Genomic DNA, 15,492 nt, shown 5'->3' on the forward strand with positions numbered 1-15,492 from the left:
AGTGAAGTTTGAAGTGAAGCCTTGTCATGTTTGAAGTCAAGTCTCAGTTTCAGTCTGGTGCTACTAGAGAAGTCACAGACCGAGAGAAGTCACGGAGTGGTGTATTGTATTGTACTATCTTCTAGTTTCATGTGTATTGTAGTGTCACGGCGTGGTGTATTGTAGTGTCTACTAGTGTCATGTGTCATGTACTGTCTCTTGAGAAATGTCTTCTAGTGTCATGTGTAGTGTCTTGTAGTTGTGTCATTGTGTTTGTGTCACAGACTTGTCTCAAGCTACTTGTACTTGTCTCTTGTAGTTGTCTCATTGTTGTTTTTTTATGCTTGTGTCTATATAACCAAACACATGCGACTTCTAACAGCATCAAAGCCATCTCCACTCTTTTAAATCTCAAGCTACTTCTACTTCCAACAACATCTCCACTCTCTTTAATCTCAAGCGAGTTCTACTTTCTTTACATCTCCACTCTCTTTACACAAAGCCATCTCCACTTTCATTTAACCACCATATAATCACTATGGCTTCTTCTTCCCATAACAATCTAGATGAATCATTTGATCAAATCTTTGATGATACATTTGATCAAATCGTTGATCAACATTTCGATCAAACTTTCAAAAATTTAATGGTTCATGGTGATGAAGAAGAAGCAAGGAAAAAAATAAAAAAACGAGCCTACATCGAAAGAAATCGAGAAGAAGGTCATGTACGTCTATGGAACGATTATTTCAATGAAACTCCGACGTATCTTGAAAATCTTTTCCGACAACGGTTTAGAATGAACAAGCCATTGTTCATGCACATTGTTGATCGACTCTCCAATGAAGTTCAATTCTTTCGCCAAAAAAAAGATGCTCATGGAAGGCTTGGTCTCTCTTCACTCCAAAAGTGTACAGCAGCTATTCGTGTCTTGGCATATGGTACTGCAGCTGATACGGTCGATGAATACCTACGTCTCGGTGAATCCACAACTCGTAAATGTTTGGAAAATTTTGTGGAAGGAATAATAAATTTATTCGGCGATGAGTACCTACGAAGACCAACACCGACTGATCTTCAACGTCTACTTGATATTGGAGAGTACCGTGGATTTTCCGGGATGATAGGAAGCATCGATTGTGTGCATTGGGAGTGGAAGAATTGTCCCACTGCTTGGAAAGGGCAATATTCTCGTGGCTCGGGAAAACCAACAATCGTTTTAGAGGCGGTTGCTTCATATGATCTCTGGATATGGCACGCGTTTTTTGGACCGCCAGGTACCTTAAACGATATCAATGTTCTTGATCGCTCACCGGTTTTTGATGACATAATAAAGGGTCATGCTCCGGAAGTCATTTACTATGTCAATGGAAGAGAGTATCATATGGCTTACTATCTCACCGATGGTATTTATCCGAAATTGGCAACTTTTATCCAATATATTCCATTACCACAAGGGCCGAAAGCAGTTTTATTCGCTCAACGTCAAGAAGCTGTCCGAAAGGATGTCGAGCGTGCTTTTGGAGTCTTGCAAGCTCGCTTTGCCATCATAAAAAACCCAGCACTTTTTTGGGATAAAGTCAAAATTGGAAAGATTATGCAAGCATGTATCATACTCCATAATATGATAGTAGAAGACGAACGGGATGGATACACTCAGTTTAATGTTTCGGAGTTCCAACAAGGAGAAAACAACGGAAGTTCACATGTGGATCTCACGTATTCTACAGATATCCCTACAAATATCGCCAATATGATGGGTGTTCGAACTAGAATTCATGATAGACAGATGCATCAACAACTAAAAGATGATTTGGTTGAACATGTATGGCTTAAATTTGGACGTGGAGAAGACAACAACTGAATTTGGATGCTTCTTTCAAATTGTTATCGTTTATTCTACTAATCTTTGTTTTTAAGTTGTTTTTAAAAAAATTATGTTTCAAATGTTATCTTTTAGTATGTTTTATTTAATAAAAAAATTTAAGTTTAATAAAAAAAGTAATAATTTTTTTTTAAAAAACTCTTAATTAAGAACCTTGCAATGAAGCAATTAAATTTATGGGTCTCTTAGCTTTGTCTCTTAATACACTTTTTCTACTAAAATGCATTAAAAAATTAATAAGAACCCCTAGTAGGGTATTTGCAATAATCATCCTCTTAGTCATTTCAACTTTTACAATTTATTGAGTAGACTTTTGAAAAAGTCAATTCGTACCTAAAGTTGGATTTTAATTCAATTTTGTTTACTTGTCAAATATCCATCTCCGACAAAATATCTCAAATTATCATTCAAACAAAAAATTCAGAAATATTCATATTGGCAAATATCAATATGTTTTTTTGAAGCATATACAGTTAGAGAAAATTTAGATATCATTGCTTTTACTAAAATTAAATATTGAAAGCGGCATTTGTACATGCATGTATGACGTACACAGTACACTAGCATTTTTATATACAAAATGGTTTTGTCACTAATTTCAAACTTGTAAATTCTGTGTGTGTTTAATGTGGTACATAACTCTAGCTTCCCTTGTGTACACGTAACGAGCAATTGGATTAAAATAAATATGTTTATAGAATAATGCCCAAATATGATAGTAACCGTCTTTTGATTAAAAAAAAATTAGAGGGTATTATTACTTTATCTTAAGCATTGTGGTAATATGTAGTTTGTGGTCCAAGAACCCCACGCCTCTATATTAGAATAGGGATACCTTTAAGATCAATATCTTCCAACTAAGACTAAAGAAAGATTCTCCAATAATATCTTCTTCTTTTGCTTGTTCTATTTTCTTTTATTTATAATTGCGATTTCTTAACTATATATTACATGCCTAACTATGTATAACATACTCAGAGATATTCAAATGTTGATCATAAATTAGTTTGAATTTATAAACACAAAAAAGGTTAGGTAGATAGAGGCCAGTATGTTATATTCGCAACAGCTATACATTTGTTTTCACCATCCTTATAACATCCAACGGTCAAAAAGTTTGTTTTCTGAAAAAGTGGAGTTTCCGTATGGGCTCTAAAAGCTCATTTAATAGGCCCAATAGAATAAAACCAATCACTATCGACGATGATGGAATGGTGTTCAGTTCCGTAAAATCGAACCGAACCTATCTGAACCCCAACATCACATTAGGTGCCGTACTGGCGTTTCTTCTGCGTCCGTACCGGAAGTCGTCTAACAGAATCTTTTCTCATGTCTCCCTTTCGTAATAGTTCTGAACGTTTTGGTAAGTTTTCAACATAGATAAGTGAAAATAGTTAATTATGATATTCTTTGGTTTTAGGATTTGACAACATATAATGTAGTATTGTATGTATTCTTAGGGTTAGATTTTAAAAAGCTGGAGTGTATTCTTAAAAGATTAAACTTTTAACCTATATATGTTATTTAAGTGTATAGTAAACATTTTTTAAGTTTAATTTGATTTTATGAAGTGTTTAGTTAGTTAATTAAATTTAGAGGTTATGTTTAGGGTTTAGACGACTAACTTATAAGTCGTCTGGTGAATAATTTAAACCAGACGATTTACATGTAAGTCGTCTGATGAATAATTTAAACCAGACGACTTATATGTAAGTCGTCCTAATATTCCTGCTATAGATGTGTCTTGTTGTTTAATGATTGAAAGATTCTGAATTTAGTTTTGTCTTGCTATTGCATTATGCATATATGATATTACATTCAATTTCAATTACTGGTGAAGTTTCAGACTTTGAAGGTTCTTTTGAGTATATATGATATTACATTCAATTTTTGTTTCATGGTTGATTCATATACCTCTATCACACTTGTTTTTACTGAAAATTTGTGGTTATGATTTCTGTAATGTAGCAATTTGTGGAGAACAACATCCGAAGAAAATCTGAAGAAAAGAGAGAGTTGGAGCATTTGGCTTGTGAAGTGACTCAAAGATGATTCTTGGTGTTGAAAAGACTATAATGTTTAGTCTCATGTCTAATAGTTTGTTTATAATCTATATGCCTATTCTTTCATTTGTGATTTCTTGTTTTTGTAAACTTGCCAAAAGTACTTTTATTGATACAACATATTAAAAATTATTTTAACCATTCTACTCACTCATAGCAAAAAACATCATTGATGCATATAACAATAATAATACTTAAGTCATTGATACAACATTTTAAAAAAGAAATATTTTAACCATTGTACCCACTCATAGCAATAATCATCATTGCTGCATACTTAAGAGATGGAAACAAACAATAGTAATTAGTCAAAACATATCACAATTTTTACAAGTTTGTGTTAAAAAACTTAGTCAAACATATCACAATTTTTACATATCTTGAAGTTACTTAACACTCTTAAAAATACAAGTTATTCAAAAACTAGCGGAGAAAACTTCCACGGAAGTCTTCTCGGATCAGCTAGAAACTTTAGTTAACATGAATGCTGGTAACCTCATAAATATCACGAATTAAATTATAACTTTCATTCAGTAGCTCAAATATTGATTAATATATATGAATTAACAAGAAATTTTAAAAAGTCTTTATAGTTTTAAAGAAAATGAAAGTTTATTAAACTTTAGGTTTTGTGGACGACTTCTATGCAAGTCGTCTATTTAGGTCATTTTCGCAATTACAATTTCATTGGACGACTTACATGTCAGTCGTCCACCTTTGTTTGATAAAAAAAAACTCTGGACGACTTACATGTAAATTGTCTAGGGAGAAGGGGTTAGTTTTGCATTTGACCAAAATGTGTCAGAAATTTGACTTCTCCTGGACGACTTACACGAAAGTCATTCAGTAGAAAATAAAAAAAAATATTTTATTTTTCTAAACGACTTACATGGAATTTGTCTCATGTTAGTTTTGCAATTGAAATATTAAACAAAAAAACAATTTCTAGACGACTTACACATAAGTCTTCCGTCCGACGACTTACTTCGTCATCCGTCCAAGATAAACAATGTTTGACCAGAATCTCGGAATAAAATCATGGACAACTTTCATGTAAGTCGTCGGACGGACGACGTACATGTAAGTCGTCGGACGGACGACGTACATGTAAGTCGTCTAGAATTTTTTTTATTTTGTTTAATATTTCAATTCCAAAACTAACCTGAGACGACTTCCATGTAAGTCGTCTAGAAAAAACAAAATATTTTTTTTAATTTTCTACTAGACGACTTATATGTAAGTCGTCCAGAAAAAGTCAAATTTCTGACATATTCCGGTCAAATGCAAAACTAACCCCTTTTCCCTAGACGACTTACATGTAAGTTGTCTACAAAAAAAAAAAGTCAACCGCAAAACTAATCTCTGCATTGACCAGACGACTTATCTGGAAGTCGTCTGGACGAACAGATGTGGAAAAAATATCGATTTCATAGTTTCAACCAGTGAGATAACTTGTTTATCACGTAAAAGTCTTTTCCAAGCACCCAGAATCTCAAACAAAAGTGACCCACCAAGAATCGTAAGTTTCAATGGCTCTATGAACCATAAAATTTTAGAATCAAAATCTTGGGTTTTCTTTGGATGAATATGGAGAGAAAGTGAAAGAGATATTGTTTTTAGTTCATAAGAATTGAGAAAGAAAGAGTGTAAATAGATTTGAGGTGCATTAAGAGTTTCAAATTGGTTGTTCATTGGGGTTGATGTATTGATGTAAATGGCAATCTTGTAAATAGTTGAAGAAGATGAGGTTGAGAGAGTAAAAAAAAATCAATTTCGAAAAAAATAAGAAAAAAATTAACGGCAATTTCGTAAATAAACTGAACTTATGAGGTGAATATAACAAATGAAATGTCCAAAAAATAAGAGTTTAGTTTTGTGTTTGATTTTGAGTTTTGAGTCACATTTGCAAAACCCCCTTGGATAATTTTACAGACCAGTCGGTGTGAAATCATATTACAATGATGTATTTGTAATATTTGATCATATTATATTCACTAAGTAAATATTTTTTTGCATCTTAAACTATCTATTTTTTTACGAATATGCGATATCATATTCAAAAATTGAGTATATAGAGTATTTTTTTACGAATATGCGGTAGATGTTCACATGGATCAACATCTACCGGAGTGGTTCACAGAGCCAGTATGAGTCTGTAGTTGATGACAAAAAAAAAAGAGTTAATTAGAAAATTGTAAAAACATTATTTTTTCTTTTGTGTGCGATATCGTATAAACAATGACCCGCCCAGTTAACAGAAGTCATGATTTCTTTCATGTGTGATTTTTTATTTGAATCATTTCCTAAAAACTATATTAAATTTTACATATTTTAATTAGAATATTTTTAAATATCTTTTACCTTTTTATTTGAAATGCAACTCAATATTTTTTTTAAACAATTATAACAAAATCTTTGAGAAATATTTTTAGAAGTTTTTTGAAAAATCTGAAAATTAACATTTTAAATTATAATTATCCTAAAATATGATTAGTTTTGATGTAAACGAAAACTAAAATTATGTCAAAAATAATTATATCCAATGATAATAACAATTTAAATTGATTATTTTTAAAAAAATATATGTTTACAAAAAATATTGTTAGAAAGAAATATTCATTTACCTTTCAAATATAAAATGAAAATATTATAACTAAATAATAAAAATAATAAATAAAAACCATAAATTTAGCAGATGACAAATGAGTTATATTATGCTAAACTTTTTGCTTAAAGTTATACTACAGATATGAAAAAATAATACCATATAAATATTTTTTAAAACATAGCCATTGTTAAAAAAAAATTTGAATAAATAATTATTTTTTAAATTTAATCAACTGAAATGTAATAATACCCGTACGATTATGTGGGTCAAAATCTAGTTTTATTGTGTATGTTATATATTAGTGCTGCATGTTTTAGATAACATTTTAATTATACAAAAAATATATATTATTAAAATTATGCACGTAAAGATAACTTATGGGTTTTTTTGTTGATTAAATGACATTGCGTCCAAATTTATTTAAGGATATTTTATTAATGTAACTGAAAAAGACAAGTAATAAAATAAGTAGTTTAAATTTATTTACAGATATTTCATTAATGTAACTAAAAAGACAAAAATTAAAATAGGTAGTTTATCTGAATCAATAAATTACTTTAATGGTTGGCTTGGCTTGACTCTTTGGCATGGTCTCCAGACGTGTGGGGAAAGCGTCGGTAAAAGGTTGATAATAATTTTTTTATCTGAATCATTTTACAAAACTAGACAACAACTTTTTTAGAGGCATGGAGTGATCGTCATGGGAGAAAACGGTAAGATTCTTACAGGCGAGGCCAGTAGCTTTATGAGCATTCTTTTCCTTTGTTTTACTTCATTGTGTTTTTAGATAGACACTTGGGTACAAGTGACAAACCATTATCTTCCTTTTGAAAGTGAAACATGGTTCCATAACAGTCTCGTTGAGGAAAAAAAAAAGCAAACATTCATTTGTACTAATAGAAAAACAAAAGGTTACCTTGGAGAGACTACTTTCAAGAGTTTCTCTCTCTCTCTGTTCTGCAGCCTGTTCTGCAGCCTTGTTGCCGAGAAATGGGTTCCAATCGTTGAAGCCCCGGTGAACGGTTTGAAACTTCAGTTGGAGAAAAAGAAACGAGAATGCTTCTCAATCTTGGGACTGGAACTAACAACTAAAACTGTTTTATTGGACAAATATAAGCACATGAGCCAACCAATAACAAAAGTTTTCTTTCTTTTTTTCTCTCACTTTCCCCATGGAACTAAATGGATTTCTCAATGTTGTAAAAAATTTGGTTACATTTTGGTTCTAATACATGTGGATATAAAACCATATACTGAGAAGATACCTTGAACTCTTTTCATATTAAAATTTTCATCTCTTTCTGACTAATTACAGGATCATTTAACACCAAAAAAAAAAAAAAAAAGAAGCAAGAGTCTCTGTTTTCGCTTTTCACTTCTTTGAACCCAATGATGATTGATCAAGTGAACCCAATGATGATGATCAAGTGGTACATATAAACACAACACGAATTTTATGCGAGAAAAACACGTTTTGTTGTTTGTCATGAACATATATAGACACACACGAAAACAAACGGGAGCTTGTAAAACAAGGTTTACCTTTTTGCTATGGGTCTGAAATTCACATACGCAACCACCCCAAATCATTTACAATTATTGGTAGACTTTATATAATTCTTTGTTTTGAAGTCAATAGATTAATATTGCAGTTTTTTTTCTCCCTAACTTACAATTTGAACCTTTAACGAAAATGTTTAATGTGAAAATTGCCAAAACGGAATAAAAATTTAAGATGATTATATTTTTGGTACAAAATCATTTTTGTTTTTTTCGTTTCCTTTTTATTTTATTTTTATTTCTGAAATATAATGAAATAGATAATTTTATGAATAAAAAAATTATCTACGTACCAATTATGTATTGTGACTTTGACAGTTGCGCCTACACTGTTGTACACAATAAACCTAGCAAAACAAACGGTGCAAATCTCTCGCAGCCGGTGACCTATTCTGACACAGGCGACAATCCGTGTAGCTATGGTGCATCTTTCGGAGTCAAAAAGCTCTGACACACGCACCGGATGTCTTCTCCGACGGAAAGGGCAGAAAGGTAAGTGTAGTTAGAGCATGATTTTCCCTAGTACTTCTAATGGGACTCTTAATCATTTTTTAGTAATAAATTTGTGTTAAAAACTTTATCTAAGATGCCTCAAAATTTTTGTCCTCTAATACAAGTATTTTATTTAGGGGTTCTTAAAAAAAATTAAACATTGTTTTATTTAAGATAAAATTTATAGGAATGAATATCTGTATAAAACCTTTTGCAAAACATGGAAGTTTGGAATCTGAATACCATAATCACAAGCAACTAGAGAATCAAAGGAAGCCTACTTTTATATTAGTATAGGAGGAAGGCAAAGAAACATTTACCCCTCTTTTTGTCTGAAGTAGGAGGGCGAAGAACAACATGCATAGTGATGACCATTCCGGGAAGTTCGCCAACGGGAAGCCTTGATTCAGCCAGTGTCCTATTGTTGTCAAGTATCTTCCCGGCATTGATGAGCTTCACATCATTTACAGTCTTAGGAATGTTTTCTGAGTCTATCAAAACAGAGAGGAACACTTGAAAACTTCAGTCCCAACACAACCTTAAGCAGCAAGAAAATTCTAAACAAGGTCACGAGTTACAAAACATCTAAACATCGAAAAGTAATACACAACTTCGGTAATCAATCTTCTTGCCACAGTATAACCTTTTAATTATCTGTTAAATTCTCAAACTTTACAAAGCTAAGTACATAATAAACTTAGAGAAAAAGACAAAAATAGCACTAAATCAAGTTTTTGTTTCCAAACTAGCACTCAAGGTCAAAAGTCACAAAAATAACACTTAATGTTTTATCAAAAGTCACAAACTTAGGGTTTAGAGTTAAAGGGTGGGGTTTAGGATTTAGGGTTTAGGGTTTAGGATTTAGGGTTTAGGGTTTAAATTTTAGGGTTTAGAGTTTAGGGTTTAGGGTTTAGAGTTTAGGGTTTATGGTTTAGAGTTTAGGGTTTAGGGTTTAAAATTTAGGGTTTAGAGTTTAGGGTTTAGGGTTTAGAGTTGAGAAATAAGGTTTTGGGTTTAAGATTTCAAATTTTGAAAAATAAAAAAATTAAAATTTTGAAAGAATAAACTTAGAAAGGTGCTATTTTGGTCATTTTAGTTTTTGAATGCTATTTTTATGATATAAACTTAGAAATGTGCTATTTTGGAGATTTGCCCATAAACTTAGGCCAATAAAACTTTTGGTATACATTAAATCATTACAGAATCAAAGAAAATGATGGAAATGCAGAAACAAGAACTAAATAATATGAAGTTTTTTATACAATCAAACATAATGATGGAACATATGTTACCTTTAAGCCATTGAGAGATGATCTTCGCTTTGAGAGAAGACAGTCATAGATTGATTGTACTTGCTGGGACCTATGTCAGTGCCATCAGCGAGTCTAAACTTGAGCTCTATCCAATCTTCACCTGCCATCTCTCTCTATTCCCTCCCACAAAACAACACAAAAACCCCAAATACAAAAAAGAATCAAAAGTCTTCGCCTTTTCTCTCACTAGGGAATATCATCGAACACAAGATAGGCCCTTTTCGCCAATTCAACCTAGATAACGAAAACCCAAATCAAGTTTCGTAGAAAACTCCAAGACCCAGTTGCTGAAGAAGGATTCACTGCGAAAAGATACAGACTTTATCCTCTTCTTGAAGAACAGATCCAATTATAATTGAAGGTTTTTTCGATTTAAGAAAGAATGAAAGAGAAAGAAGATGGAGAAGACGAAAAAAGAGACGTTTTGGTGTTGAAAGACTGTGTCTTTGATGAGGAGATCAACCGAGAAGAAGAAGAAGAGTAGTGAATCGTCTCTTTGCTCGTAAAGAGAGAAGGGAGTTTCAAACTAAACTCTCTCTAAGTGTAACACGTGTCCTAAGACCCGGCTCTTCCTTCTCCTAATTAAGCACAGCTGCTTAAGATAATTTTCATTTTTCCTTTTTTTAATTACAAAATAACCTAAGCACCTCTCTTAAGACTCCCCGTTAATGGTGCTTATGACTAAGTGTATGGCTCGGGCTTCTTATGTCCCATCATGAGCAAGCTTCTAAATTGCGCCTCCACTGAGGATATTTCACTAATTCTCCTTTTTTCAAAAGATATCATTTCTTATTCATAAATTTGAAAGGTTTATACAATCCCTGACGGTAAGAAAGCAATGAATTAATACATAATAAACATTATGCCCTTAACTTGAAAAACATTTGAAGCAAGACATGGATCTCCTTACACTTGAGCTCTTCCGAACCAGATTGAGAGATAGGTAGTTTGTCGTTGACGCGTGATTGCAGTAGAGTCCTCCTTGTCGAGCGAGTAAAGCTTCGCACGTAGCTGTAGCGAAATGTCGCTTACAATAACCGAATGAGGTCTTGATAGGGCTGTCAACTGGGCGGCCCACAGTTTGACCATTTAACACTCATACCCAAAAATACCCACACCCATATAATTTCCATACCCAAAAACACTCACACCCAAGTTAGTCCATACCTATTGGAAATAACCAAGATCACCCATTATTATTATTTTTAACAATTAGCTCAATTTTGTTCATAATCAATTTTTGTAAACTCAATTTACAAAATTATATACTTATAGCAAATAAAAATTATAGAAAATTTTTAAATTCAGCAATAAAAATTCAAATATGTTTTTTCAAAAAAAATATATTCAAATATGACTGAATTGAAATAGTCTCAAAAGATTTGTTTTGCAAGGTTATGACTTATGAAACACTTTGATAACTCTTTGTTTATGTTTACACTGCTGATATAACTCTTTGTTTCTGTTTTACAGTTGCAGTTCAAAATATACCCAAGACACAATGTTCTAAGCCACATTCGAAGCTTAAACTACATAAACTAGCCAAACCATGAAGGATTTAGACCGTTTTAACCATAATTTCCAGATACACAAACAAGTACAATGTTTTTTTAGTAGATGTAAAAGTAATCAAGGATGGAAAAAACAAGTATATACCTGTCAAAGATTAAGGCTCTGAAGGGTTTTTCTGCAGTTTCAGGAGGCGGAGGTATCCTTTGCCGAGCAGAATATTGCGTTGCTACAGTCTAACCCAATAACCTACACAAACAAGTACAATGAATATCTAAGACAAATGTCTACCAGAAGCTGGAATTTATTTAAATGTCCTGATAACATTTTTACAACAACAACATAAAAGACTGAGAAGTGTTTTAGACTTTTGGTAGACACGAAAGAAGGAATACTATTCATATTATACCAGGCTGCACCGCATGATTGCTATTACCATTTACCAACGAAAATCATAAAATGGGCTACAAGAGAATCACTAACCTCCTCAATCTCCCTTAGAACTTGCTTTGGGCTCTGGCTCAGCGCCTGGAAGATCAATCTTATTCACAACCTGCAGGAAGAAGTAGAATTTGTTTCCTTTAAACTCTGGCATGCACACCAAATCGTAATGATACCATCATTATATCCTAGACTAGCTATTCTTTTAGTGATATAATAATATGCGAGTGATATCACCACGTACTACATCTCTTCAGAAACCTAAGAAGAGAATATAAACGCCAATAAGATGAAGCGTGAACTTGTACTTACATGAACGATTTTGAGGTTGTTTTCAAGAGCCAAATAAACGTTGGCCAGTGTTTGCGCTTCCACACCCTAAACACCACAAAACATAAAATGATCAGAATAAGAGTAAAAACGAGATTCATCACGGATTCACAAAACACAAAACCCACAACACATAACGAGATGGATGACGAGTTAAACCGAGATCGAAGCTAAAACTCGAGAACCATACCTGAGAAGAAGTCAGACGCAGAGAATGGAGAAATCTGGTTCAGGCCGGAGAAGACGAATCGAGATGCAGAGATCAAGACCGGAGAAGATCAAGGTCAGAGAAGATCTTTCATCGCAAAATATAGTATAATCGATTTTTCAATTTTTCTCCAATATTAAAAACCTAATTTTTTTATGTAATGGGTTAACCCAATATGCAACTGCAATATGGGGTTACCCATTACATGTCCAACACAATCTGGACTGGGCCACACCCATGGGCACCCAACCAATTGACAGCCCTAGGTCTTGAGACGCTTGAATATAACCTTGAATTCCTTTCCTTCCAAAGATGATAAATGGCTGCTTGGAAAACCAGAATCAGCACAGTTCCCAGCCTGCTTTGAGTTTGTGTGGTTGTGATACATGAGACCACTTCCGGAAGCCGATAAGTAATCTGGACACCCACTCTCTCTGTTAAACTCTTCGATATTAGATATAATATTACTAAATTTCATCAAAAATATATCTCCTATACATTATTTGAAAATTGATTTTGCTACATGTCCTCTCTAGAATCATTTTCACAAAAATAATATGACATGGCTAATAAAATTGATGACATGTCTTATAGTTTAACATAACATAGACAATTACGTTTAGTGTTACTTTATATTTTTGTAAAATTTTTAAAATATGGTAATAACTCATATATTACATTTAATGTCGATTTATATTTTTGAAAATTTTACTAAAATATGGTAACAACTCATAAATCATCATTAAATTAAATGTATTCAAATATGGCATTAGAAATTTCGAAATATCATTTAATTATACAATTTTATTACTAAAATTTTCAAAAATGTATACAATTTTTTAGAAACTTATAAAAATTTAATCGTAAAATCATTAGTTTGTTATATATCTACAAATTTTATAAATATTGTTTAATTTCAATTTTTGATAATTATGCAACTTCTTACAAATTTACTTAATATATTAATTAAAATAAATAGATAGAAAATTCTGTCTAAGATTATAATTTTAAATAGAGAAATTCCCTTAGATAGCCATTTTTAGTTTATTTTCACAAAAATAGCATCCTAATGAGGAAAATGACCAAAAGAGACTTTACTGAAGGGTAAATATGCATTTATAGTCTTTCAGTTAACTAATCTAAACCTTGGGGGTTAGAGTTCAGGGGAGAGATTTTAGGGATAAGTTCAAAAATTTTAAAATATAAAATAAATATTAAAAAAATTCAAAACAAAAATAGGCTATTTTGGTCATTTTATTTTTCTAGAGCTATTTTTGTTACAAAAACTTAAAAATGAATATTTGAGAGAATTGTCCTTTTAAATATATACATGTATATTCTTAATAGCTTATCAAAAGGTCTACTCGGAATAGCTTATCTCCAATGAGTCATTGGCGTTGACACAGTGTTGGCTCGATGTCAGATGCAAACACAACATTATCAAGGCCGGCAAGGAAGCTGATAGTTAGTGAGGGAACTCTGTTTGGACCGTGCTGGAGCCAATGCGCTTTGACAGAAATCAATAAATGCCTGAAATGCCTAAATTTAGAGATGAAGATCCAGTAGAAACTTAGGGATTTAGAGCCTCTCAAATTAGAACTGTGGCCCACGAGATGTAACCAAGCCCAAGCCCATAAATTATCCAAGAGACTGCAGATTAGGGTTTTGTTGGAGAGTAGTTCGCCGTCGCCGTTCTCTGAAAACGGATCAGCCTCTCCACATCCGATGGGACTCGTAAATCCTGTTGACAGAGGTCTCTTGTAAACTCCAGGGGAAGGACGTAAGGGAAGTCACAGTGGGCGGAGCCTTGGCTTTGCCGGAGAAGTCAATAGATTTTTTCTGTAAGGGTTTTCTCCGTAGAATCCTTGGTGAGCCGGTGATGTCACTAAGACAGAAAAGACGACGGAACCAAGACCATCAAGGCAAACGACGAGGGTTGGTGAGAGACAGCGGTTGGAGATGGGGATGGTGGACGGATCTGGACTCCAAATTGAAATTGTTGCAATGCAGTACGATGGAGTCTCTTCATAGGTGAAGGTGGCGAGGAGTGGTGGAGGCGCTTTAGATCTACACAAACTGTCAGATCCGGCGAGCCCAAGCTTGGGATATGTAGTTCCGGTGGTTGTGCTTCCAAAGGGAGGGGCGGCGCCGAGGATTAGAGTAGGAAGGACGATGATGGCGGTGAGTAGAGGAGCTTCCGTCTGAGACCCAAGCCTTGACTTCATAGTTACAAGGAGGCGAACAGATCTGGTGTGAGGAGCTTCGAAAGAGACCAAAGAACACGAGCCGTAGGAGACGGCCCTGAGACGAGACCAGTAACTGAAGAGGACGAGCAGACAGGAACATAGCATGATGAAACAAAGGACGGCGAGAAGGACCCGACGCCGGCGGCCAGAGGCCTTAGCGGCCAGAGGCCTTAGCGGCATCGAAAAAAGCGGTTTGCAGCTGGGCCTTGGAAATCGGGTCACACAGAATGTTACCAACATACCACCCAAATTTTCATTTCATGCTGGTACCTGTTACAATCATTTTACGTTTGAAACAGCTTAGTACATTCCAACGGGTCTCGATATGTATCTCTCTACTTGTTTGAATAATTAGAAACTATAAAATATTGGAAGTATATATGAAATACTTAATTAAAAACTTAAATTTTTGTTCAAAAATAGCATTAAAAAAAAAAATCAAAATAGTCTATTTTTATTTTAAATTTTTTAATATTTATTTTTTATTTTTTAAAATTTGAAACTATATCCCCAAAATCTCACTCATTAGTTTTAAACTTCTAAGTCTGAATTAGTTAATTATAAAGTAAAAATATACTTTTACCCTTTAATAAAAAAATTTTGGTCATTTTTCTAATTGAAAACTATCTTTGTGACAAAAACTTAAAAAAAACTATCTTAAAAAATTTCTCTAATTTTTATATTTGTTTACGTTTTATATTATTATTTTGTTCACACTACATTAAAACGTTGCTCTTTAAAAACGAAATCTAAAACTATGTTTTAAACCATTTTCATCTTTTACAGTTCGGATATTTGTTTTACACCGTTTATTATATATTTTCATCAATAAATATATATTTAAAATTATGTGCTATA

The 15,492-nt window shown here is 33.0% G+C and overlaps 1 pseudogene; it reads right to left on the reverse strand.

The window, feature by feature from the left end:
• Positions 1-7,335: 7,335 nt before the first annotated feature.
• On the reverse strand, positions 7,336-13,377 carry LOC106407686 (annotated as a pseudogene).
• Positions 13,378-15,492: the final 2,115 nt, after the last annotated feature.

This window comes from Brassica napus, chromosome C7 (assembly GCF_020379485.1).
Source record: "Brassica napus cultivar Da-Ae chromosome C7, Da-Ae, whole genome shotgun sequence".
NCBI lineage: Eukaryota > Viridiplantae > Streptophyta > Magnoliopsida > Brassicales > Brassicaceae > Brassica > Brassica napus.